The sequence below is a fragment of the Lissotriton vulgaris genome, chromosome 3_1, assembly GCF_964263255.1.
Source record: "Lissotriton vulgaris chromosome 3_1, aLisVul1.2, whole genome shotgun sequence".
Taxonomy (NCBI): domain Eukaryota; kingdom Metazoa; phylum Chordata; class Amphibia; order Caudata; family Salamandridae; genus Lissotriton; species Lissotriton vulgaris.
The window spans coordinates 259,554,688-259,578,969 of record NC_141689.1 but is presented as its reverse complement, the minus strand read 5'-3'; positions in this window follow the sequence as shown (position 1 = coordinate 259,578,969).

Below are 24,282 nucleotides of genomic sequence, written 5' to 3'. Positions count from 1 at the left end.
AACCCTCCAAATTATTTTGGACCAACTCCCGCTGCCTGCCAGGAAGACGGTTGCAGTGGCCCTAATTTTATCTTGCTTGGACTACTGCAACAGTCTTTATGCAGGAACGAAAAAGACAGTTGTGAGAAGATTGCAGGTGGTCCAGAATGCTGCAGCGAGATTGGTAATCAAACTCCCCAGGGTCTCTTCCTCAGCAGCTGAACTCAAAGCGCTTCACTAGCTATCGATTCACAATAGGATTATTTTTAAAATCTTGACCATTACTTGCAAAGCCATAAGCGAAACTGGACCAGAATATCTAAGATCCAAAATCAAGCAATACAACACCAAACGTACTCTGCGGTCTACATAAGAGAACCTGGTAACTGTCCCCAATTTCAAATTAAAAACCTGGGGTGGGAAGACAATGGCAGTACTAGGGAAGAAAGCCTGTATCGCCCTATCCACTCAGCTGAGGCACACACAAACGGAACCCACCTTTAGGAAGCTCCTCGAAACATGGATCTTTACTACCCCAGACCACCTAGCACTATCTCTTATTTAAATGTCTCTCTCAGTCACCCATTCTTCTGTGAAAATCGTCTTAATGTCCCTTTTCCCTTCAAGCACCAAGATGCTTCTTGGAGTGAATGTCGCGCTATACAAAAACTCTTTTCTTCATTCATTCATTCATTCATTCATTCATTCATTCATTTATTCAATCATTCATCTCTATTCTAAGCTTGGCCAAGACCAGAGACAAGTCAATGAATTTGTTGGTAGCCTTGCATGCTGCTGAGGGCAAAGTTACCCCCAAGAGGATTATGGAGACCCCCATGGGTAGGTAACTGCCTACAGCTTCGGAATGCGCCTCTGACACCAAAGCCGAGTAAGGGATCAGCTGGAGGTTTGACCACACCTTGTGGATGAAGTCAGTTGCTTCACACTGGCAGTGTGGGCAGGAGTCCGAGGCTTCTCGGTACATGTGCACCAGTCTACTGGGTGTAAGATATGTATGATGGAGGCAATTCATGCTTTTTACTATTGGTAGTAAGACTATTAAGTTGTCTCTATTGGGCTTCATATTCAGCTATGGTGTCTTTGCTCATGTTTTAACAACTTATTTTTGATTCTTTTTAACTGATATTCGTTGGTGATGGTCTATCAACACAAATTTGACTTTTATAGATATAGACCTTTTTTACTTATTCAATCAATCATTCAGGGAATTCTTAAGTGTGCTACTCACCTGTGAGGGTCTCAACGCATTGGGGAGGAGCACCTCCGGTCAGTCGAAGACCCTGGTCTTGAGGGTCTTCCTGAAGATGTGCAGGGTGGGGCGAGACTGATGTCCATCAGGAGCCTGTTCCAGGTCTTGGTAGCTATGTAGGAGAAGGTTCTTCCACTCGTTCTTGCTCTGCGAATGCTTGAGGGTTCAGCGAGGGCGAGTTCTGCGAATAAGAGGTTCCTCTTGGGTACATGGAAAGAGATTCCATTATTGAGATATTGATGTGCGGTGTTGTGGAGGCATTTATAGGGGTGTGTGAGTATTTTGAAAGTTACTCTCTTCTCAAAAGGAAAACGGTGGAGGTTATGCAGATATTGGGTGTTGTGTTTGTGTCGAAGGATGCTGTGGCTGCAGTGTGCTGTATGGTCTGGAGTTTGTGGAGTAGAGGCTTGTTGATCCAGGTATAGAGGGCATTTTCATAGTCCAGTCTGATGGTAATGAGATCGTTAGTGATGATCTTCCTTGATTCTGGGGCGATCCATTTGAAGGTCTTTTGGAGGATGCAGAGTGTGTTGAAGAAGCATGTGGAGGCGACGGCGTTGATCTGTCGGGTCATGGAGAGGGAGGAGTCGAGTACGATGCTGAGGTATTGGGCATGGTCCATAGGGATGGGGAGCCTGCTGGTGGAGGTGGACCCCAGGTGTTGTCCATGCAGAGGGGGAGGGTCCGAGGATGAGGACCTCTGTCTTCTCTGAGTTGAGCTTCAGGCGCTGCTGCTCATCCAGGATGCGAGTCCTTCATTCCTTTCTGGAAGTTGAGTCTGGTGGTGATGGGGTCCTTGGCGACGGAGAGGATGAGCAGGGTGTTGTTGGCACATGATACTATGCTGTGTCTGTGCTTTCCGACGATGGTGGTGAGGGGGGCCATGTAGATGTTGAAGAGTGTGGGGTTGAGTGACGATCCCTGGGGTACTCTGCAGATGATTTCGGTGGGTTCGGATAGGAAGGGTGGCAGACTGGTTCTTTGGATTCTGCTGGTGAGGAAGGATAGGAGTCAGTCGAGGGCTTTTCCGTGTATGCCTGTGCCGTAAAGTCTAGCATTGAGTGCACAGTGGGAGACTGTGTCGAAGGATGCAGAGAGGTTGAGTAAGATCAGTGCTGAGGTGTGTCCTTGGTTGAGGAGGGTGTGGATGTCGTCTGTGGCAGCTAGTGCTGTGCTGTGGTTGCTGCAGAATCCGGATAGGGAGGGGTCAAGGATGGAGCTCTCTTTGATGAATTTCGTTAGTTGGATGTTGACAGTCTTCTCAGTGACTTTGGCCATGAAGGGGAGGAGGGAGATGGGTCTGTAGTTCTTGAGGTATGTGGGATCTGCTGAGAGCTTCTTGAGTAGGGGTCTGACTTTTGTGCATTTCCAGTTGTCTGGAAAGATGCCGGTTTCAAAGGTGGCGTTGATGGTGCATTGTAGTTTTGGAGCGATGGCAGCAGGGGCTCTGGGGAAGATGTGTGGGGAGCAGGGATCCGTGGGGGCTCCTGAGTGGATGCCTCTCATGGTTGATGTGGTGTCTTCAGTGGTGACTGGGGTACAGGAGGAGATGGTGGGCTGGCTGGCATTGCTGGAGGAGGTAGTGGTTTCGGAGTCAGGTGTCTGGTCATTGAAGTTGTCGTAGAGGCCCTTGATTTTCAGATGGAAATAGGGGCTGAGCTTGTTGCAGAGGTCCTGGGAGGGGGTGATGTCCATGGTTTCGCTGGGGTTGGTGAATTCCTGGATGACTTTGAAGAGTTCTTTGGAGTTGTTGTAGTTGGTGACGATTTTATTCTGGATGAAGGTCCTTTTGGTGGATCTGATGCGTTGATGATATTCTGTCATGGCGTTCTAGTAGGTGGTCCGGTCTCCCAAAGTTTTGCTGTTTCTCCAGTTCTTCTTGAGATGTCTGCAGGTGCATCTGGATTCTTGGAGGTTGGCAGTGAACCTGGTGCCCTTTCTGGGACACTGTCTGTTAGGGTCACGTAGGGGTGCAAGTTTGTCTGTGCAATTGGTGATCCATCTGTGGAGTTCTTTGGCTGTGAGGTTGACGTTGGTTGAGGTGGTGGGGGCCTTGTGGTTGAGGGTGTAGTTGAGCTGCTCCTCTGTGACCTTGTTCCAGTTTCTTCATGTAGGACCTGGGTGCAGGCTTGCGTGATGGGTTGTTGATGTGGAAGTGCACGCAGTCGTGGTCTGTCCATGGGTGTTGAGTGGTACGGCTGAAGTGAATGTGGTTACCTCCTGCAAAGATGGGGTTGAGGGTGTGTCCTGCCTTGTGGGTTGGTGTGGTGACGAGTTGTTTCAGTCCGAGTTTGGTGAGGTTGTCCAGGAGGGTGCTGGAGTTGGGGTCGCTGAGGTTGTTGAGGTGGAAGGTGAGGTCTCCGATGAGCATGTAGTCCATGGAGGTGATGGCGTGGGGTGCGATGAGGTCGGCGATTGCAGTGGTGAATGTGGCTCGAGGTCCAGGGGGTCTGTAGGCGAGGGTGCCTCGTAGAGATGTGTTGGGGGTGGTCAGGATCTGGGAATGGAGGTGGAGATGTTCTGTGGTGGGTGGGCTGTCGCATGAGCTGGAGATGGTGAGTTGGATGCAGCTTTTGTGTGTGATCGCGACTCCTCCTCCCAGGTGGTTGGGGCGGTCTTTCTTCTGAATCATGTATCTGTCGGGGATGCAATGGTGATGTCAGGGTGGAGGTGGAGTTGGTCCATGTTTCAGTGTAGAAGGCAACGTCTGGCGAGAGGGTGTCGAGGAGGTCCCAGATCTCTACAGCGTATCTGTGCAGAGAGCGTACATTGAGGAGAATGCACTTCAGGGCTTCGATGGGGTTGGCGTCTGGCGTGTGAGTGGCAGTTGTGGGGGTTCGTAGTGTGGTGAAGGTTTTGGCGGCAGTGATAGCAGGAGAACTGGCCGTGGGTAGTGTTAGGAGTGCATAGCTGGCAATTGTTGTTCCTTCTGGTATGAAGTGCGAGGAGTGCAGTTGAGTCATAGTGGTCAGAGATCCAGGGTCTCTGGCGCTGGTCGCAGTCGGGTCGCGGATGGGCACAGACTGACTTGCCTTTTGAGCACCAGCTGTGCACCCGCTGCGTGGCTGCTCAGCGGCCGCCAATTAATAAGGAAGGGGCGAGGGAGGCGTAGCTGGGAGGCGGAAATCGGCACGGGGAGAGGCCGCAGGGGATTCAGCACCAAGAAAAAGGGGAGCGAAAATCAGACCCTGAAAAAGAAAATACAATGTCAATGTCCTGGGTGTGCATTTGATAAGTCATTGCTAAATTGGTTATGACTAGCCTTATTGTTTTGTGTGAATTGCTTCTCTAGAGTGGTCATGAATCTTCACAAAAAACACCTAAATCCTGAAGATGGTCTCATCGATACATTACAATGGACACCAAAACTTTGACGTCTAACCTAATCTTCTCTCTAGTCATTGTTAAATACATTTGTGGAGTTGTAGATCCTAGGTGTGGGTCAGACACCGTCTTTATTTTCACGGAAACGGGCAGTTTTACATAGATGACTAGTTATTGTATATTCGGTATGTCTTCAATTTCTGTCATCCATGTATATAAGAATTTGCTATAATGAAATCCAAATTTTGTGTTTTTGATTGAATTCATATTTCCACATAAATATTATATATGCATTTGTTTAATTAATTTATGATGTACCGATTAGACATCTTATGTAGGATACAATTCTTAAAAAGCAGTATGTGTCACAAAAAATCCTTTATAGGCATCTTTACCTGTTTACTTTAATTACCTGAGCCGACAAGGGTTTATTGGGTTGCCTAATTCTAATAGCATAATTTTCTAAAAGTGGCATTTTCTAAAATAAATTCGACTTTACCATTGAAGGTTTTATTACAATTCATTAGAGACTAAACTAGACATTTCTACCTGTTCCCAATGTAATACTTTAACCCTATGTTAAGCTATAGGAGAGGTAGGCCATGCATTATAAAAAACGAATTTAGGAATTTTTCACCACCAGGACACGTAAAACAGAAAAGTACATGCTTAACTTTTTTTATACAATGCACACTACCGTATGGGTTGTTTAGGGCCCACACTCGCGGTGACACATGTATTAAAAAGAAAGGTTTAGGTCTGGCAAAAAAATCATTTTGGCAGGTTGAAATGGCATTTTAAAACTACACACTTTCTGGAATGGCAGACCTGAAACATGTTTAACAAAACTACTTAAGTAGGTGACAAAATACGCGCTGCAGGCCCACTGGTAGCATTTCATTTACAGGTATTGACTAGATGTAGTACCACTTTACTAGGAACTTATAAGTATATTAAATAAGTCAACTTCACCATGTTTAGTGGGAATAGCACAAGCCCTTTAGCACTAGTTAACAGTGGTAAAGTGGGCAGAGTACTAAGGTCAACAAAAAACAAACTCTGCAAAACAGGAAGAGTGAAGGCAAAATGTTTGAGAGGAAAACCGAGCCAAGGATGGCAGGTCTATCAGGAGTCATCTTGTATCATGTCATATGTGTATTTTATTTTTTGTATAAGATGAACTCACAATTAGCAAATACAATGAGTGTTTGCTTTCTTCCTTATGTGTTTTCCTTTACATGATAACTATAGAATTTCCTAATTAGTTGCCACAGTACACCCGAAGAGTACAGGCTGGTCCAATGTATCTCATTTGTTGCAGAGAACTGTAAGTTTGAAGGACGCAGTGAAGCAGGTCGCTAGAGGACCTGAAGTGTTGGGATGCTTGTTGATTTCAGGGCAAAGGCAAAGTGGTTTTTGTTTTGGTAAATCAATGCCCACACCATTGCGGTAAATGTGTTATCTTACCCTTCGATAGAACCATAAGGTAGGTGGCATAGCATCGACAGCCATAAAGGAGATGGATATGGAGGAAGCAAGTAGGAGAGAGTCTGAGCCCAGATTGGAGGAGCTCCCCCATTGAGCGACGAGTGCCCAGATGCCGCATGCAGGGGTAAGGTGTCAGTGGGCTAAGGCAGGTGCAAATAAACCCAGCAAGGGGTTTATCAGTTTAACAACCAAAGAAAAGGCTACAAATTCACCCAGACACATTAGTTCGCGCTTTCAACAGATAGTATCTCCCTCACCTTGCAGGGCTGACCTTGCAACCATATATTCACCCAGACACATTAGAAAGCCCTTTCAACAAATAGTACCTCCCTCACCTTGCAAGGCTGACCTTGCAACCAAATCCACAACTGTCTCTAGATGCCCCCAACCTCTTGTCTGTATACTGCAGATAACCTTGAGAAATAACCCACTAGGGAGTGTGAGAAGTTCTAAGAAAGTGAAGTTAATTGACCCAAAAAAGTAAAAACTCACTCCCTCATTAAGGTCCTTCCCACTACTGTCACAGAACCCAGCAAGGTGGTCATGCGAACCATGTGGAGACTGAAATAAGGGCCAGGTGTGAGGAAGGCGTGTAATCAATGTCTGGGGGATATGGCAGCAATAGGCAGACCCATGAGAACAGGGAGCAGTAGATTCCAGGCCTGGAGGGTGAAGATCCCAATATGAAAGCCGGAGAAGCATCTGGTAACCAGACAGAAGCCCTTCCTTAACCTTTAACTACTGAATCCACTCACGACCTCACAGTCTCAGTGACAGCAGAGCAGGCATCTATTGCTTCCCTTGAATCAATGATTTCATTGATGTCCATGGACATTAAAAAGGGCTTTGCCATCTCAGAAGTAAATCAGGGAGAAATACGGGGGTCAGGTGGAACACTTGAGAAAAAGATTGATCTTTTGGCTGCCAGGACCCAGGTGCTCAAAGACACAGTTATGGAACTGATGAACAAAGCGAGAAAAGCAAAGCAGAAATACTGGCCTAGAGGAACAGTGAACCGGAAGTGCAGGATAAATTAGAGTAGCTGGAGAATAACTCAAGAAGAAATTATTTAACTTTATTGGAGCGATTTATAGGAACCATGTGCAATTCTAGCAAATGTTCGAATTGTGTGATTTAAACTAGTACAGAGCAGAACCTTTCCAGAACGCCTTCAAAATACTTATTGAGCAGAACAGAGTAGGAGGTTTAGGGTACTCTCTTTATGGGAAAAGTGATTTACTTAGGTGTTCCTTTTGAGGCAACTGTTTCAGTATTTTGCACTCCGATATGAATTTGACTGATTTTAACTTTTTATTGATTAATACATTAATGTATTGATTACTTATTACTAATAACCTGTTAACAGTTTAACTGTTTAATAAACCTTTACACTTTGAAACGCAATCACTCTCTATCTTCCTTTTGCAGCCTAATGCATACAAGGCCCTGCACAACACCGGACCTGAACAACCGCCTCTCCTTCGACGCACCCAAAAGACACATCTGATCAGCCGTCCTCTCTCTAGCCACAGTCTGATGCATACACAAGAACAGAACAGGAGGAAAGTCCTGCTCCTACCTCGCAGCCAAGACATGGAATGACCTGCCACCTCCACCTCCTGCAAGCCCCCACACTGTGCCAGTTCAGGAAGGACCTCCAGACCTGGCTCTTCAGATGACCTTAGCACAAAACGGAGCCGCCCTCCCGCACCTTGAGACCCTCACAGGTGAGTAGTCCCGCTTTACAAACCCTGATTAAATGTGCTTCACATTGTTTAAATGTATTTTTTGATGACTAGCTGATTTTTACTAATCAGATAGCGCTTTACGGGCCCCGAATATTCACAAAAAAAGCGCTAACACTCTAAAGACGTATACTAGTAATTTTGTGATGCCTTTTACTGTAATTCACTTGTTCTAATATTAACAAAGGGCACCGCATCAGCACTACATGTTATGTTTTGGAACTATAAATGTAATCAAAAGAAAACATAGAAAGTCCCCAAATATACGTAAGGCCTCTGGATTTGATTTACAAGGTAAGCAGCTCTCCTGGGTTCCATCTGGCATCTTGCTCGGGTTGTTGCATGGCGGGTATGAGGATAAGAAAAAAATAAGAACACAAGGTGGGAGACCAATGGAGGTTCTCCTCATTCTCAGGGCACAGAAATTGTGTAATTTGAGAAGCACCGCATCTGAAGGGATTTGGAAACACCCAAGCTCTGCCAAAGCACAGCAACTCTTTTCATTCTAGAAAATTATCGAGATAGAAACTTCTTTTAGCTCATGTTTCAATGGCCAATTATAATATAAAAGGTATAACCTTACTTCTATGTTTAAAAACAAATTAACTGCACAAAGTAACAATATGATGAAATGCGAAAATGGCATTTTTAAACACCAAAATGTACTAGTCAGGCATCTATTACCTTTAGTGACAGAGAAAATACGTTTCAGAATAGTTTCATACAATCACAGGCCTAGGGGCGGCCTAAAGCATCAGGGTAAATTAGACACAAGGGGAATTTAAAAGAAAAACTCCATGGGATATAACGGAAATACTTTAGTTCCTATAAAGCACTGTAATAAAAAACGAATGTTATACAAATTGAGGAAATACCGTGTGGCCGAGATTAAATGGTATCTGCGAAGGTGAAAAATAGAGAACAATGGCTTGCTGTATTCTCTAAAACGGAAATACTTTTTTCCAGTTGCTAAATGTGTAGAGTAAATATCTCCAGGGTCGTCGTGTTAGATAGAGTCCATTTTGCAAATATTATTGATCCCGGGGTGTTTTTCCTATACGAGCATTGTTTTAACTTCTGTTAGCATTCAGAGATAACCTGTGCCGAATCTGGCTCATTTTGTAAAAAATTCTCTGTTTTTCATGCTACCAAATGCCAGAGAGGATGGCGAGCTTATCGCATTGTGTCATGCCAAGAAAGACAGGTCACCAAGTTCTGCTATAAAGCTTTAATCATTATTTTTTATTTTTTTTAAATCTGTCATTTTGTCTCACATACTTTAATATTTCTCCGCTGTCCAGAAGCATGAGGGGATGATTACAAAAGACGTCTGCTACTTCCTGATAGCAGAAAAGGCAGTCAATTACCAGGCCTTGTGCTTGTTGTGTTCTCTGTGCTTGCATAATTTGAGGCATTGAATAGGGCCAGTTTTGGGCTTGGAGCTCTTAGCATTGATTATGTTATGCAGTGTGGTGCACCCATAATGACCATGCACTGGGCGAATGGCCTTTTTATGCATGCGAACAATTCGGTTTGATTTTAAGTTGTTCACGCTGAAATGAAAATGATTTCTAAAGCCTGGAGTCTCAAAGAGAATCAGAGTGTTTATGGAATCCATTTCAGTTGCAATTACAATTATTTGTCCCAGAGCCTCACCACGCATAATTGGGTCAACATTGTTAATGAGCCGCCAGCATTGGTTTCTGTAATGCAGTCCCAGCAGGTGACAAATACAATATGTTAGGGCAGATAATTATGCAAATACTACAAATATATACAGAGCAAGGAAATCATAAAAATGGCAATCGTTGGGGTTAAATGGTAAAAAGCATTCAACGAAGTCAATTATCCGGCTCCGATTTCACTCCATAGTTGAAAACCGTAGCAGCCTTTGATTAGACTAGTGTCGTCCTGCAAGACCAGTTTTTCAGCACACACACACACACACATCAAAACATAGTTCATGTTGTTTTGAGTTCATTTTTAAAAAATACTTTGGTTTCTCTCCAAACTGAATAAATCTTTCGCCTTTAGGGCCAGATGTACAACCCTTTTTTGAGGGCGCAAACAGGAGATTGTCCCATTGGCAACCGCAAAAAAGGTTCCAGGGGCCTTATTTATGAAGGACTTGCGCCGCCGGTGCGTCACTTTTAACATGGGAAAAAGTGACGCATCGGCGGCGCAAGTCCTTTATAAATAAGGCCCCAGGCATGTACAAATGCTGTTTTGCGAGTCACTGACTCGCAAAATATCATTTGCGACTATCACTATTAGGATGTGGCGTCCCTTTCTAATAGCGAGTCACCATGCCATGTACTGTTGTTTTGCGACCGCATTACCACCTACTTCATGTAGGCGGTAAACCTGGGGACCCCTTCCCCTTTGTGAGTGTGTGCAAGCTGTGGTACCAGGTACCACTGCCGGCCCTTAAAAAAGAAACTGAAAATTTTCATTTTTCTTTTTTGAAAGCATCCCGTTTTAATTTAAGGAAAACAGGCTGCATTTAGAAAAAAAATGCTTTATTGAAAAAGCAGTTACAGACATCATCCCTGTGATTGCTGGCCATTCCCAATGGGGTCGCAAATTGCACTTGCCACATGAATATTGATGTGGCATTCGATTTGTGACCCCATTGTGAATCGCAAACAGTGTCTGAAACACTGCTGTACATTGCATTCAGTGAGTTGCAAATTGCGAGTCGCAATTTGCATCTCGCTAAATGCAAGCATCGTACATCTGGCCCGAAGAGCGCTCATTTGCATGGCAATTTGCAAACCTTTCTCCTACATAAGTCAGACTTATGCATGGAACAAGTCTGTTTCATTTAAGTGCACAAATTCTGATAATCCTGCAGAATTGCAGCAGCCATAAGTGGCATCTAGTCGAGGTTATTTTGCTTGTTTCCACAGGTGGTCAGGAATACCCAATGTATATCCACAAACAGGTGAAATTGGTACAGTAAGTGTGGCAAGGTTCACCATTATTGCTCACTTTTTATTTTGGCATAATGCTACGCCAACTTCATGAAGCCAACCTATTGGTATGGCTATGAATATATATCCCTCGGCAAGGAGGCTCTCAGTCCATCGCGTCTTGGTTGGTCAGACAGATCTTCCTGCAAAATGGAATTCAGCCCTTTACTGGAAGCAGCTCAACAGCCCTGCAATTGAAGAAGTTGAAACCACTAGTGATACTCTTCCACAGTGGTGGCCTCCATGGTATCCCCCTAGTGAACCTGGATTCCTCTTTCCTGTCAACCCTACCTGGTAAAATAATACTGTACCTTTTAAGAAGTTTAGCCTGACCTTGAAAAACATCCGCTAAAGGGTGCAAATTAGTGCCTGGCAACTCATCCACCCTACCTGCTCCTTAGCACATTCCCCTCCCAAAACCACAGCATACCCTCTTATTTTAGCATTGCATCCTTGAGCCGAAAGGATAGATGAGCTGAAAGATGCCTTCTTGTAAGCTCCCTTTGACAGGTTTCTCTCAAAGGTATTTCCTTCTTCATATAAGACACCTTTATATATTGAAACCGTAGCAAGTCTGAAGCTTACCTGTGCTGAATGCCCAGATAATCTCCCTGCAGTGATAATTAAATCGAGACCAGAATGGTGGGCGGAGCTTTTTGCTAAGATGTTCCTAGTAATCCTGGAAACAGGAATCGTACCAGATAGCTGGAAGGGCGCAATTATAAGGCCAATTCATAAAAAGGGAGATCACAAACTTCCCAAAAATTATAGGTTGAAAAACCTCTTAGATATAGGGGAAAAAGTCTTCGCAAAAATCATATTGAATGTCTTAAAAGACTGGGCAGAATAAAACCAGATTATCCCCCCGGAACAAGGAGGGTTTAAAGCTGGTCACTCTATAATTGATCATTGCGTTGCCCTATGGGCCATAGCACGGAAGTCGATGGAAAAGCGGGGAAGGTTATTTTGTTGTTTCGTAGACTTCCATGCATCTTTTGATCTGGTCGATAGAGAGCTGCTGTGGGAGGCCTTAATTAGTTATGGAATTCAAAATGACCTATTACAGCTGATACAAATGCTCCACACTAAAAATTGGGCCCAGATAATCTAAGACATAGATGGTAGTTTATCAGGGAAAATAGAAATTGGAAATGGGTTACGGCAGGGATGTGTATTGGCCCCCCTGCTGTTTTCCTTGTTCCTAGAAGATCTGCCATCGATCTTGGGTAATGACATTGGGGCAAACCCGAAATTAAATGGCACGCAGATTGCATGCTTATTCTATGCCGATGATCTGGTGATCATGGACCAGACTGAAGTAGGCCTGCAAAGGAAATTGAATTTATTTAAGGACTATTGTTACAGGAAAAAACTTGTGATAAACATGGATAAGACCAAAACCCTGAGTTTTGGCAGTAAGAAAACTGGGTTCTCTTGGAGGCTAGGGTTAGAGAAAGTGGAATCGGTTACTGAGTATAGATACTTGGGGTTATGGTTCAACAAAAGTTTGAAATGGAATGCCCACCTCGAGGCGTCAAAAGTAAGAACCTATGCTTCGATCAGCGGCATGAAACTGTTTAATAAGGCCTATGATGCAATGACTGACTGACCAGTGCTAAAAGCATATGCAGCTATTGTACCCCCGCAATTTTTGTATGGAGCTGAACTGTTATTTTTAAGTGGAAAGGAAAACTGGGATGTCGAGGAAGGCAAACATTTAAAAAAGTTACTTACTCTCCCCTTGTCAGCAATGGTTCAGGATGTAAGACTGGAACTTGGTTTGACTTCAAGGGGTATCCAAGTCGGTATGGCCTTATTACGCTTCTGGCAACGCCTAGAAGTAGGTGTAAACACCAAAATATCTCAATGGTGCAAAAATGAAATAAGAATAGCGAACTAAAATGGGCAAGGGAGATTAGGGGGATTATACCAAAGCTATGTAATAAGATGGGAGTTAATATACGCCCCACTGTCCAGGTGGTTAATATCGATAAGAAGACACTCAGGTTGATGGGGAAGGAAATATCCAACTTACAAGATCAAAACTACCTTGCAAGTAAAATCTCGACTCGTTTTATGGCAGCTGCATGGACAAATGATCGATGCTTCCCTTATATTGATAAGTTACCGGATTGTCAATTACGAAAAGAAGTGTTAAGAGTAAGAATTGGGGTAAACCCTTGTCACATGAACAATTTGGTAAAGTGTGCAATGCTAAATAATACCGGAGGCTGCACCTGCTCCTTGGGTACCCAATGTGATCTGCCGCATATTTTATTTGATTGCCTGAAATTCCTGGACTTACGTATTATTTTTTTTAAAACAATATTTGTGAAATATGAAATTAAAATAAGGACCCATGCTGTGACACTGATGACCGAAATGGCTTATATAAATATTGCCGTGGCCATGGAGAATTTTATGCAAAAAGTGAAGGCAGTTTTATATCTTTTTAATGAATGTTAGCTAGTTTTCCCGCAATTTAGGTTATAGTGTTTTTTTCTAGACTGTACCTGTTTTTAGGATGTATTTATGCGTGTCAATGAAATGTTCTTTTAGATGCAAATTTTATTAATGATTTGTATTGTTTGTGGACCAATGGTCTGAATAAACGTGAAAATAAACTTGAACTTGATACATTTATGTCATCTTGGTCCAAAAGGAACGTGACATTTTGCGTTTCTAACAGAATGGTTTTTCTCAGGTCAACCGATCTGTTGACCCAAATCTGGAGGTTCCAGGCACAGTCACAGGAATACCCCAAACAGGAGTGGCTGGGTCAGTGGGTATCATTGGTGCTCTTCCTCTACCTCCTTCCCGGTTGCCCCATCCCCCTCAGTACACCAGCTCACTTGCCTTGTGCGTTGCTCAGGTGAACCGACCCTCTAATTTACTTCTTTTGCTCATAGTGTTTCTGGGGATCTCCTTGTCTGTCTTGTGCGATGCTCTTGACATTCCACCTGCTGGTGGGTGGTGAGTTCCTTCAGTTGGGCTGGGACTGCCACCACTATCTAGTGCTCCACGCACGAAGGTGGCACAAGTGATGGATAGCAGAGCGGTCTTATTTCAGTTGTGTCTACCATGGCATTGCCTGAAGAGCTTCAGGGTTGTTCCGGACACAGTGCCATCACACTGCTGTGTGCACTTACCTTCCTGCAAAATAGGTGGTGCCCTGTTGAGGGGGGAGGGTGATTCTTGTTGCAAAGATGTTCTGGACATTTTAGGGAAGAAGGTAGTGACTGCAGATCCCAGCCAAGCATTGTTTGCCAGGCGACTTTCCTTGGCTGTTGTTTCTTCCCATTGCTGGGGTGGGCTCTGTCACTGATTTCCCTGCAACCTTTGCGTGGGAGTAGTGTATATCCTCCTGCAATCTTGGGGAGGCTAAGGGTTACAGGGATAAGGAGTGCCTAACAGAATCTAATGCACAGGCACGATAGTGGGGTCTGGGTACTATATTAGCGATATCTTTGACCCTCTCCTGATTCACTCGCTTTAGTGGTGTATGCAGAACAAGGTGGTTAGTGACTAATTTGAATTGTATTTTCAAGAGGTTGTAGTGTGGTGTAAATTATGTCTTTGTGGGTTCTTTGGACATGGCTACCAAGTTGTCAGTTTGCTTTTGTGTGACATTACTGTGTTTGTAGTGCACATTTGTGTGAAATTTGTATATCTTATGTGTGACACTTTACCAGAAGCTAAGCAAAGCAGTTTGACATGTGTCCTATTATTAATTGCATAAATACCATCTTTAGTATGATGCTGAGAGATCTCCCAATGGTGATAATTAAGTTCTGATGCAATATTTTATCTACCAAGAGTTCTACGAAGTCTTTCTTCCTCCATCTCCCTCAGGTACTCTCTGTCTAGTCTAACTGTTGTGGTCCTTTCTACATTTTAGGGCAGGTACCCTCTACAGTACTCCTTCCAATGTAATTTCTCTTTCTTTCATATACAAGTAACCTGTTCTCCATGTTATGGTATTCTTTAGGCATGGGCGGTAAATCCGTTCCGCTCGCGGATTTTGCGGATTTTCGGTAAATTCGCAATCCGCGAACTCTTGCGAATTTACCGAAAATCCGCAAATTCGCACGCAGCGGATTTTTTGCTTGGTGATACACTATTGCGGCGTGCGGCGTTCACTTACCATCATTCAGCGTTTGCCGAGTTGTTTTTCTCGATTTTTGCGAGTGCTGCACCATTTTGGATCTTGCTGCGGGATCCCGCGGGAGTTTGGCGACGCATCGCGAGAGTTCGCAATTGCGAACATGTAGGTGCGGCGGGCAGCAACAATCTCGCAATCGCGAAATTACAAAATTAGCAATTCTGCACAAGAAATCCACTAGCAAGCAGCATAGACCTTCTGAAAATGATGATTTTTATCAGAATATCTCCTATGGTTGACATTTGCCAGCACTTTTTTGGATTTGAGGCCTTTTTAACTTTCTTTGGATCACTTTTGGATTAGAAATCAACTTTCACAAGTACGTTTGTTTGGGGCATTACAGTTGCTGTTCTGCAGAAAAACGAGTTTTGCAAAACTGAAAGCACTCAGCAGGTGCAAATGTTCACTCATCATTAGTAACCATTCCCTGTGGTACTTCCTGAGGGGCCCCTCCAGAGTTGAGTTGCCTATGTTTGTTTGGGGCATTACGGTTGCTGTTCTGCAGAAAAACGAGTTTTGCAAAACTGAAAGCACTCAGCAGGTGCAAAAGTTCAAACTCATCATTAGTAACCATTCCCAGTAGTGCTTCCTGAGGGGCCCCTCCAGAGTTCAGTTGCCTACTTGCAACTATTCTATGACCCTGCTCTGACCCTCACAGCAGGCTCATAGAATAGCTACAAGTAGGCCACAAAGGTCCTGGGAAAAAAAATTGCACTGCAACAGAAAGCAAATTAACAGATAAGGAAGCAGGTGCCAGACAGGAAGATTAAATTCAGTGACACATTAATCAACCCCAAATTAATTCATGTCAGTTGAAGCAGGGCAGGTGTGCTTGCTTTCCCCCCCCATAATCTACAATGATGAATCAGAGGGTAGCAGTGATGTACCAGAGGGTGGCATGGGTGAATCAGAGGGTGGCAGTGGTGAAACAGAGGGTGCTGTGAACCTGTGATGATGAACCAGACGTAGAAACAACAAAGTCGCGACCGTTGCGAGCCGACAAGTAAGTTCGCAATTTCGAACTGGTACAAAACCCTTGAGAACTGGCAGAAACCCTTGCGAACACAAAAATAAAAAATCCGCAAATTCGCGAGAATTCGCGGATTTTGCGGATTGCGAGTTCGCAAATACGCAAATTTGTGAATGCCAGACTTGCAAAATTCGCCCATGCTTAGTATTCTTCATTCACCTGCCCTCAGATTGTCTCGCTCCTCCATCACTCCAAAGTTAGCCCTTGTCATCACCATCTGGCCCCATCCATTCCTTATAGGTTTTCTCCTTGTTGTCAAAATAAGGTTTTCCTTTTTCCCCTTTAGTCACCTTGCTTCCCCTTCAAGCACTGTTTCTTCACTTTTTTTCTCCTCTTGCACATTCTTGAACCCTCTTGTATTCTTGCCCACTATTCCTGTTCATGTAACTAGCGTCCACTCTGTTTTATCTATAGCACTCAGGTAATTTTGCTTACGTCCTTGTTGTGTCTACTCCTTTCTTCTTCAGTACCCACAGGGCCCCACGCTTCCGAGAGTCTGAGGCTCAAAGACACCTTTTCAATCAGGAATTCATATGTACTCTTCAAATCCAAATCAGGCACATACCCCCCCACACCAAACCCACCTCTTTTCCCTAATGCACATTGTCCTACCCGACACCCCCATAGTTTTCCCTACCTATACCTCACCCACTACCCATGAACACAGTATTTTAATGTGGATTTCTTGACTGTTTGGTGTTTCCATTAAAGTGGACCTTTTCTAAGCGCTAAACACACAAGACTCACAGGACAATTACTTTTTACCATTCCACAGCTTCCATTTATTCAATAAACAGTACAGATGCAGCTCTAAAGGCTACTCTGTGGCAGTTACCTGATAAGCATCCTCCAGGGGTTTGCTGGTGCTTCTATTGAAGTAGGGGGGGAAATGTCATTGTTTTTTTTTAGTCAATTCAATATCTCGATTCGGAATCAAGAATATATCCATAAAAGTACAGATAGACAACAACATATACAATAAAAATTATCCAATAGCAGAGGGGACACAAAAAAGTTCCAATTAAAACAGGTCCTCCAGTAGTACAATACATACAATAAAGATACTAATACACAAGAGAAAATCATCAAGGAGTTTGTTTACCAGGGTTAAAATTGTGATTAAAACCAGTATAAAATGAGCCGACTTCAGGGAGTTCACATTGAGTTACGGGTGCGCACTGCCACTTTCAAAAAGGATCCAACCCGGAAGATTAGCTCTACATCTTCCAAAGCAATAACCTTCCCATATCTTGCCTTGTATTCAATCACAGGTATAGACTTAAAATATGATATCAAAAACCTTTTGGTATGTATTAAATATTTACTACAAAAGAATAGAAAATGCAGCATGGATTGTTTATATTGACTTTTACAGGGACATGGCAAATAATCAAGGTTAGAGTTGTACCCCATAGGAAAGCAAAGCATGAATTTCATTCTATCAATCCTCAGGCATAAAAGTAAACCCTTTTCCCAACGGCCAATAGGTTTTAGGAGATATCTAGATGGAGCGTGAGAGATGTTCTCAATATGCATATATCTAGCGTCAGAGGTTTTCTGAATCTCTTTGTCATGTCTAACATGTCTTTATGATGCATATAAAGCCTTTTGAAGGGTTTTCTTACTTTTAAAGCCAACATCTGAAGGATTTAAAAATATATGCTCATGGTTCACGCTAGTTGGGCTTTTGTGAACAGCAAAAAGGTATTTCCATGCCCCTATCGCATTTTAAGCAGTCCAATATAATCTCTCTAGTAAATTGTGGTGCAGGATTTTTCCAGACTGTGAACCAAAATAATGCAGGGCGAGCCTTAATATAATCTTCGATGTATGGCAGATTAAGTTCGCTGTGGCAAGCATACTGTGAGGAGGAAATGGGAGCACCCACGATTTTGTGACAAAATCTACTCTATTCTCCCTGGATGCTACCACAGTTAGTGTAGCCCCAGACTTCTGCGCCATAAGTGGCAGTTGGAATGCATTAGAGTTTGAAGATCTTGACGGTGGAAGATACAACCGCTATATTACTAGTTTTTGGCAAACCAAGTATTATATTAGTAGAATTGGAAAACTTTCTCCTGCAGTAAGCCACATGGTCAGCCCACAGTCCATTTAGGCAAATACCAACCTTAGTTAGGGAAAAGTTTGAGTGCTTTTTAAACAGCCTGAATCTAAAACCATTGACATGTTAAAATACTTCTTCGACCCACATGTCATTAAAAAAGATTTTTTTACATTGGTGCATGATTCCAAGCTAGCCATAAAATCAACAAAGCCCCACACCAAGATGCGGAAAGCTTTTGGGGTGCGGCCCATTAGCACTGCATCGTCGGCGTATAATAGGGCAGGGAGCTTATTGCCATTAATGGAAGGAACATCATTGGTGAGTGTTGGCACTGTCTTGTTCAAGTCGTTAATATAAAGAATAAATAGGAGGGGTCCAGGAAGCACCCCAGCATGACCCCTCTATCGACTTCAAAATCTTTCGATACCTCACCGTGCCTGCTTATGCACACCCAGGCGTGTAGGTCTTTATGCAAATAGGCTACAAAATGTAAAAGGGACTCGTCCAAGCCATAATTTGAAAGGATAGTCCAAAGCCGTGACCTGTTGACAAATTCGAAGGCTGAGGTGAGATCCATAAAGGCTAGATATATAGGTGTTCTTTTAGCTATGTTGTATTTGCCAATATTCAAGTTGAGCTTTGAGGCACTGCTCAACAGTGCCAATATCGCGTCTGACAAGGATGACAAGGATATAAAATCAGGTCTTCCTTGGCCCACGATCTAATCTTATTATACACGACCCTCCCCAGGATTTTCAATATATTATTGATCAGGGAGAACGGCCTATAACAGCTTGGACTGGAACGGTCACCGTTTTTTAAAATCGGCACAATAATACTGGTGGACCATGTATTAGGTATGGTGGAAACTGTTAAATTATTAAATTCAACAATAAGGGTGCCCAAAAATCTGGTTGATTTTTAATAAGATCAATGGGCAAACCATCAGGGCCTGGGGCTTTACAGCCCAGGCTCTGGTCAATAGCCCCCTCTACTTCTGATAAATTAATCAGGACCCTATTGGTAATGTCATACTCATAGGTGGCTGTTGTTGGGACTGGAGGTGAATAAATCTTCATAAAATGTGCTTCCCATAACTCACTAGAGATATTACAACTAATTGTGGACATGGGATGTCCCAAAGAACTCATATCTTTAACAGCTGACCAAAAGTTCTTCCCATTTTTTTATGTGATAGCCCAGGCAAGATTGTTCCAACGCTCCCTGACTATTTCCTCCTTTCTAGTCGCGATGGCTGCTTTATAGCGTTGTCTAAGTGATTTGATGAGGTTACTTTCTCTAGGTTTTTTAACTAGTGCCCTTTGAAGAGCTCTATTAGCTGCGGAACAATCAGCAGTAAACCAGCTAGGGCCGGAATGTGTTTCCTTGATGGGCCTCGACAACAAGGTTTTGACGCCAGCACATAGCTGCATGAAAGCAGAAACTACTGCTGAATTGTGTTCCTTAAAAGACAATCAGGTATCAATTAATTCTGGATATGTTCTAGCCATCCTACCAAATAAGGCTTTATTATCTTTACCACGCCAAACCAATCTAAGGTTATCGCTGGAATGGGACGAATTAGGGGTGGGCGTAGTACTCCGCTCCGTCCACGGAGTGCGCGTAGTGTTGCCTACTTCGTGATTCGCAAAGTAGGCGTAGTAGGCAACACTACGCACACCCCATGGAGGAGCGAAGTTGCCTGACCCCCGCCTCCCTCCCGCCCCCTTCTAAATGCCATTTATATAATTTTAAAACATTCTAAAACTAGAAAACGACTTACCTGCGATACGGCGTCCTGGGGCTCCCTCTTCCTGGTATCTTGCCAACTTCTTCCTCACCAATGCGCATGCGCGGGTGCCCGCGCATACGCATTTCTTGCGAGATGTTGGTAAATAACGCCTTGAACCCTTTGTGTTTAGATAGCCAGTCTACACTCTTGTGGCGTAGTTGATCCCGTGATCCAACTTGATTTGTCCTAAGGGGGGGCACGCCCGCCAAAACCACAATGGAAGGGCAGGCTGCTGGGGGCAAATTGAACACCTCACTCCTACCATTAGGGCTTGACAAGCGTGTGGTATCAATACCGCCCTCACGTAACTTACTAACTACTGAAGAAGTGTTGGTCAACGCCACGGTAGGTATGCTGGCAGGGGTAATGAGCCGGGGCATGTTATTAGCGAATAAACTTTCAGCGCTTCCATTGTTGGGGGTGCTGTTTTCCACGTTGTTACCCTCAAGCGCTAAGCACTCCTTGACTTTGTTACAAACACCGCATGAGTTGACAGATGGGGTAGGTTTGGGCACACAAGGCAAAATATTAGGATTAGGGTTAAACACATTGTTAGCTGGTGCAATTAAGTCGGCCCTCCCAGATATGACAAGCGCTGTAGAACTATCCTGGATGCTGGGTTTGTGCCAAATGACTTGGCTGAAGCAAGGGCAGTTGCTCCCTCAAGGTGGGAAAGTGACTATCAAGTAAATTTTTTACACTCTCAAAGACAGTATCCACAATACGGTTAATGATGGCTTCACCATGACTGTAGTTCTCAGAGGAAAACAGGCCAGTTTCAGTCCTGAGAGAACAACAAGGTTCAATATTTCGAGTGTGCACATGAGCAACAACAGTCTTGGGATTTGGAGCACATATACAGGAGCTCAGGGCAGTACGAGATGATCGAGGGTGGGTGGGTTGATTCTTCTTGGTGCTAGTAATTTTAGCAGGCTCTCTTTTGCTTTTCGTCCGAATAGTTGCCTCAGGGGCCGCAAGAGTTTACAGAGGGGTCGAATTTGGTAAGGGAGCATCAGTTATGATACCATTAGGGGAAGCTGCACAATTAGTATTGAACCATTGGGTACACTGGCATTCAAATTGGTGCCCAAAGAGCTGCAGGGAGGAGTGGATGCCCCCATACCAAGGGAAAGGCACCTCACGGTCAGTTCAATCTCATTAGACACAATACTGACAGCCCTTTCCAGTATACTGTCGATGCTTGTGGTGCCAGGCCTTAAAGGCAGCTGCCCCCCTTGCTTTACCATAATTACGTTGGGCTATTAAACCAATACAGGCACTCAATATGATCAACAAGACTCCAGTGAAGAGGGGGGTGGCCCAGCCCAGTCTCCTCCCGTCTTTGACGGGCGAAGACTGGCCCGCCCTTTTCCCAGGCTTCGCCCGGGCTCGCTCGCGGACATCCCACACCGCAGGAGCCCTGTATGTCTTTTCAAGTGCCACCTGGCGCGTCCTTCGCTCCCTCGCGGCGTCCCTGCCACAAAGCACGCTGGGAGGTATAGTTTCCTACCTCCCAGTGACGATGATGGAATTAAGGGCTTTGGCTGTGGGCTGCGGTTATAACGATGGCAGGCGCTCTGGCTCTCTGCTCCCCCCAGGCGACTGCCTCAGCCTGACAGGACTGTATTTTTATTGCAATGGAGGCAGGTCTGGAGCTGATTCAACCCAGCTAACACCCTATACCCTGCTAGCATAAAAGTAATCTCATGTGATGTGAGAAAGTAACTTAGTCAGCAGCTGTGGCCCGCGCAGGTAAGAGCGGTTGGGCCTGGGGGGGGATAAATAATTAATTTTTTCCATGTCATTGCCTGTCAAAATCCCCACCACCACCACCACCAGGCACCATCACTCTTACGTGTATAGGCCACAGCTGTTAGCCAGTTCTGCCTTTTCAATTATAGCCCTTTCTATGACAGGATTTCAATCCCATATGTACATTAGTAACAGTGTAACTACAGGTCCCAGAATGAGTATGTGTAGGGTAAAATCTCAGAAAAGGCTGAAAGAATGATGTATGGCAAGGAGCCACTTAGCATATATGAGCAAAGAGTAAAGGTGTATGAACGTGGGTTTGTGTTGCAGTAACGCCCCCACATTTTGACAGACTAATTATACACTTTTACTTGGTGTGCCCTGTGTCCCTACCAATTAGGTTCTCAGGGCCTGTGTTCTTTCCCCAAAACCAACCCAATTGGCATCTCTGGCCACAAGTCAGTGCCTAGTAAATGGTACCACAGGTACCCAGGGCACAGTGACCAGTGAAGGGCTCTAAGGGCTGCAGCACTTATTGTGCCACCCTTAGAGGTCCTGTACCACTACACTCATGCACTGCCTTTTCAAGCTGCATGTGGTGGTAAAGAACAGAAGTGAAGAGTCAACATGGCACACATCCCTGTGTGCCATGCCTACAGCCCCTTGCCCTGGTGGAGATCACCCACCACTCCAGCTGGGTGCACTATGCCAGTGGTGAGAGTACAGGTGCATGAGCTCTGTACCCCTACCCTGCCCAAGTCTATTCTTGGGCATTGTAAGTGCAGTGCTGCCATTAAGAGTATATAGTGCTGAGAGTTTTATCATTATGAACTCCACAGCACCATAAAGGCTACACTAAAAACTGGAAAGTTTGGTATCAAACTTCTCAGCACATTAAACCCACACTGATTCCAGTGTTGGATTTAATGTAAAATGCACGACAGAGGGCATCCTAGAGATGCCCCCTGAAACTCTACCAACTTCTAGTGTCCTTACTTAGGGGCTGCTTATGCTGCCATCAACAGACATGTTTCTGGACCCCTAGGTTGAGAGCCTGCTGCTCTCGGGGGCCTGAGACAATGCACATCCTGGGACAAGGTGCCAAGCCTCCTCCCCCAGGATGGGCAGGGTTCACGAAGGGGAAGCTTCAAAGGCATGCCGCCTTTGTGAGCTTCCCCAGACCACTTGATGCTTTCAGCAACTGGTCCCCACTGGTTCTGCCCCCCACTTTGGGCAAGTGAGGGAGAAAGGTGTGACCATCTCTGCTAACTCCACACCTCAGGTGGGGGAGGCGCGGTGAAGCACAACTACGGGTTTCTGTCACCTTGAGGATGGGTGACCCAACCAACCAGGGACAGGCTTGTGCCCCCTCCCACTGGAGGGTGGCACAATAGCAGGTGTACCCACCCCAGGGAAGGGACCTATTGGTCCTTGCCCTCTACCTACCTGTAACACTCCTAAATCTAGTATTTAGGGGCACCCTGAACCTTGCTTCCTCAGATCCAGAAAGGACAAGAAAGAAGATAAGAAGAAGGACCTAAGAGCCGTGCAGAGCTAACAAGGGGACAGGACCCACTGACTTTGCTACAGCCCTACAGGCCTGCTCCCCTCAAACATGCTCCTGCAAAACCCTGGTGTGTCCTGCAGCCAGCAACCTCAAAAACCCCAGAGGACCTGCCTGCCTTCACTTCCAAAGACTACTTCTCCCGTGAACACCAGATTTTTTCAACTGCAACCTCTGGCAGAAGCGGAAAACCACGAATCCAGCTCACTCTGCACCCGCCGAACCCGGCCCGAGCTCGAGTGGAAAAACACCACGAGGATGTCATCCTGGCGATGCTGAACGGAGATCTGATAACCCCTGACCTGCCTCAAGCCTCCAGGTGACTCCTGCAGTCTAAATCCAGAAGGCCCCCTAACCATGACCAGGAGCTGGTAAGAAGATCCAACCCCAAAAGGCACCCCTGCACCCAATGCCCCAAAGACTTTTGTGCCAAAACAACGGTGCCTAACCAACCCCTAATTTCCCAATTTACCTCTCAAAGTAGTGATAGCACCCAGAATTCCTTTGTCTCCCTGCCAGCAGTGCTTTTGGAAACCAGAGGTTCTCGATTTGAAACAACAGGGCACCCGGCCTCGAAACAGCTCCTAGCACCCAGAAGCCCTAGGGCAGCTGAGGATACACGTATCGTGCTAACTTGTTTCCCCATTTGCCTTGAGCTAAAGTCCAGGGGCTTTGCTCCCACAACCCAGTGGCCTGCTTGTCAGCAGCCACCAAACGGAGGGCTCCTATCCCCATTGGATAACATTGAGCCTCAACACTCTGCACCTGGCCTCCCAAGTGCCACTGAGGGTGTAACAAGAGTGCAACACTGACCCTGGGGGACCACTGAGTCTAAACCCAGAACCTTAACAACCAGAGTCAATAGCTTACCTTTGAACCAATAACCTGTTTTTCCTCCATAGGATAACATTGAACATTTTCTTCCAAAATGTTTCTATGTGTGGAGTTTTGAAATCTAAAAATATTCTTTTAAAAACACATGAATAACCAAATCGTATTTAATTACATGTTTGCAGGAAATGTCCAAGTGCTGAATCTAGGTATCCAGCACTGAGTTGGAAAAGTAACGTAAAAAGTAACTTACCTGTAACTTACTGAAAAAGCTTATTCATTTCAATGTACTGCATTTGCTAAGTATT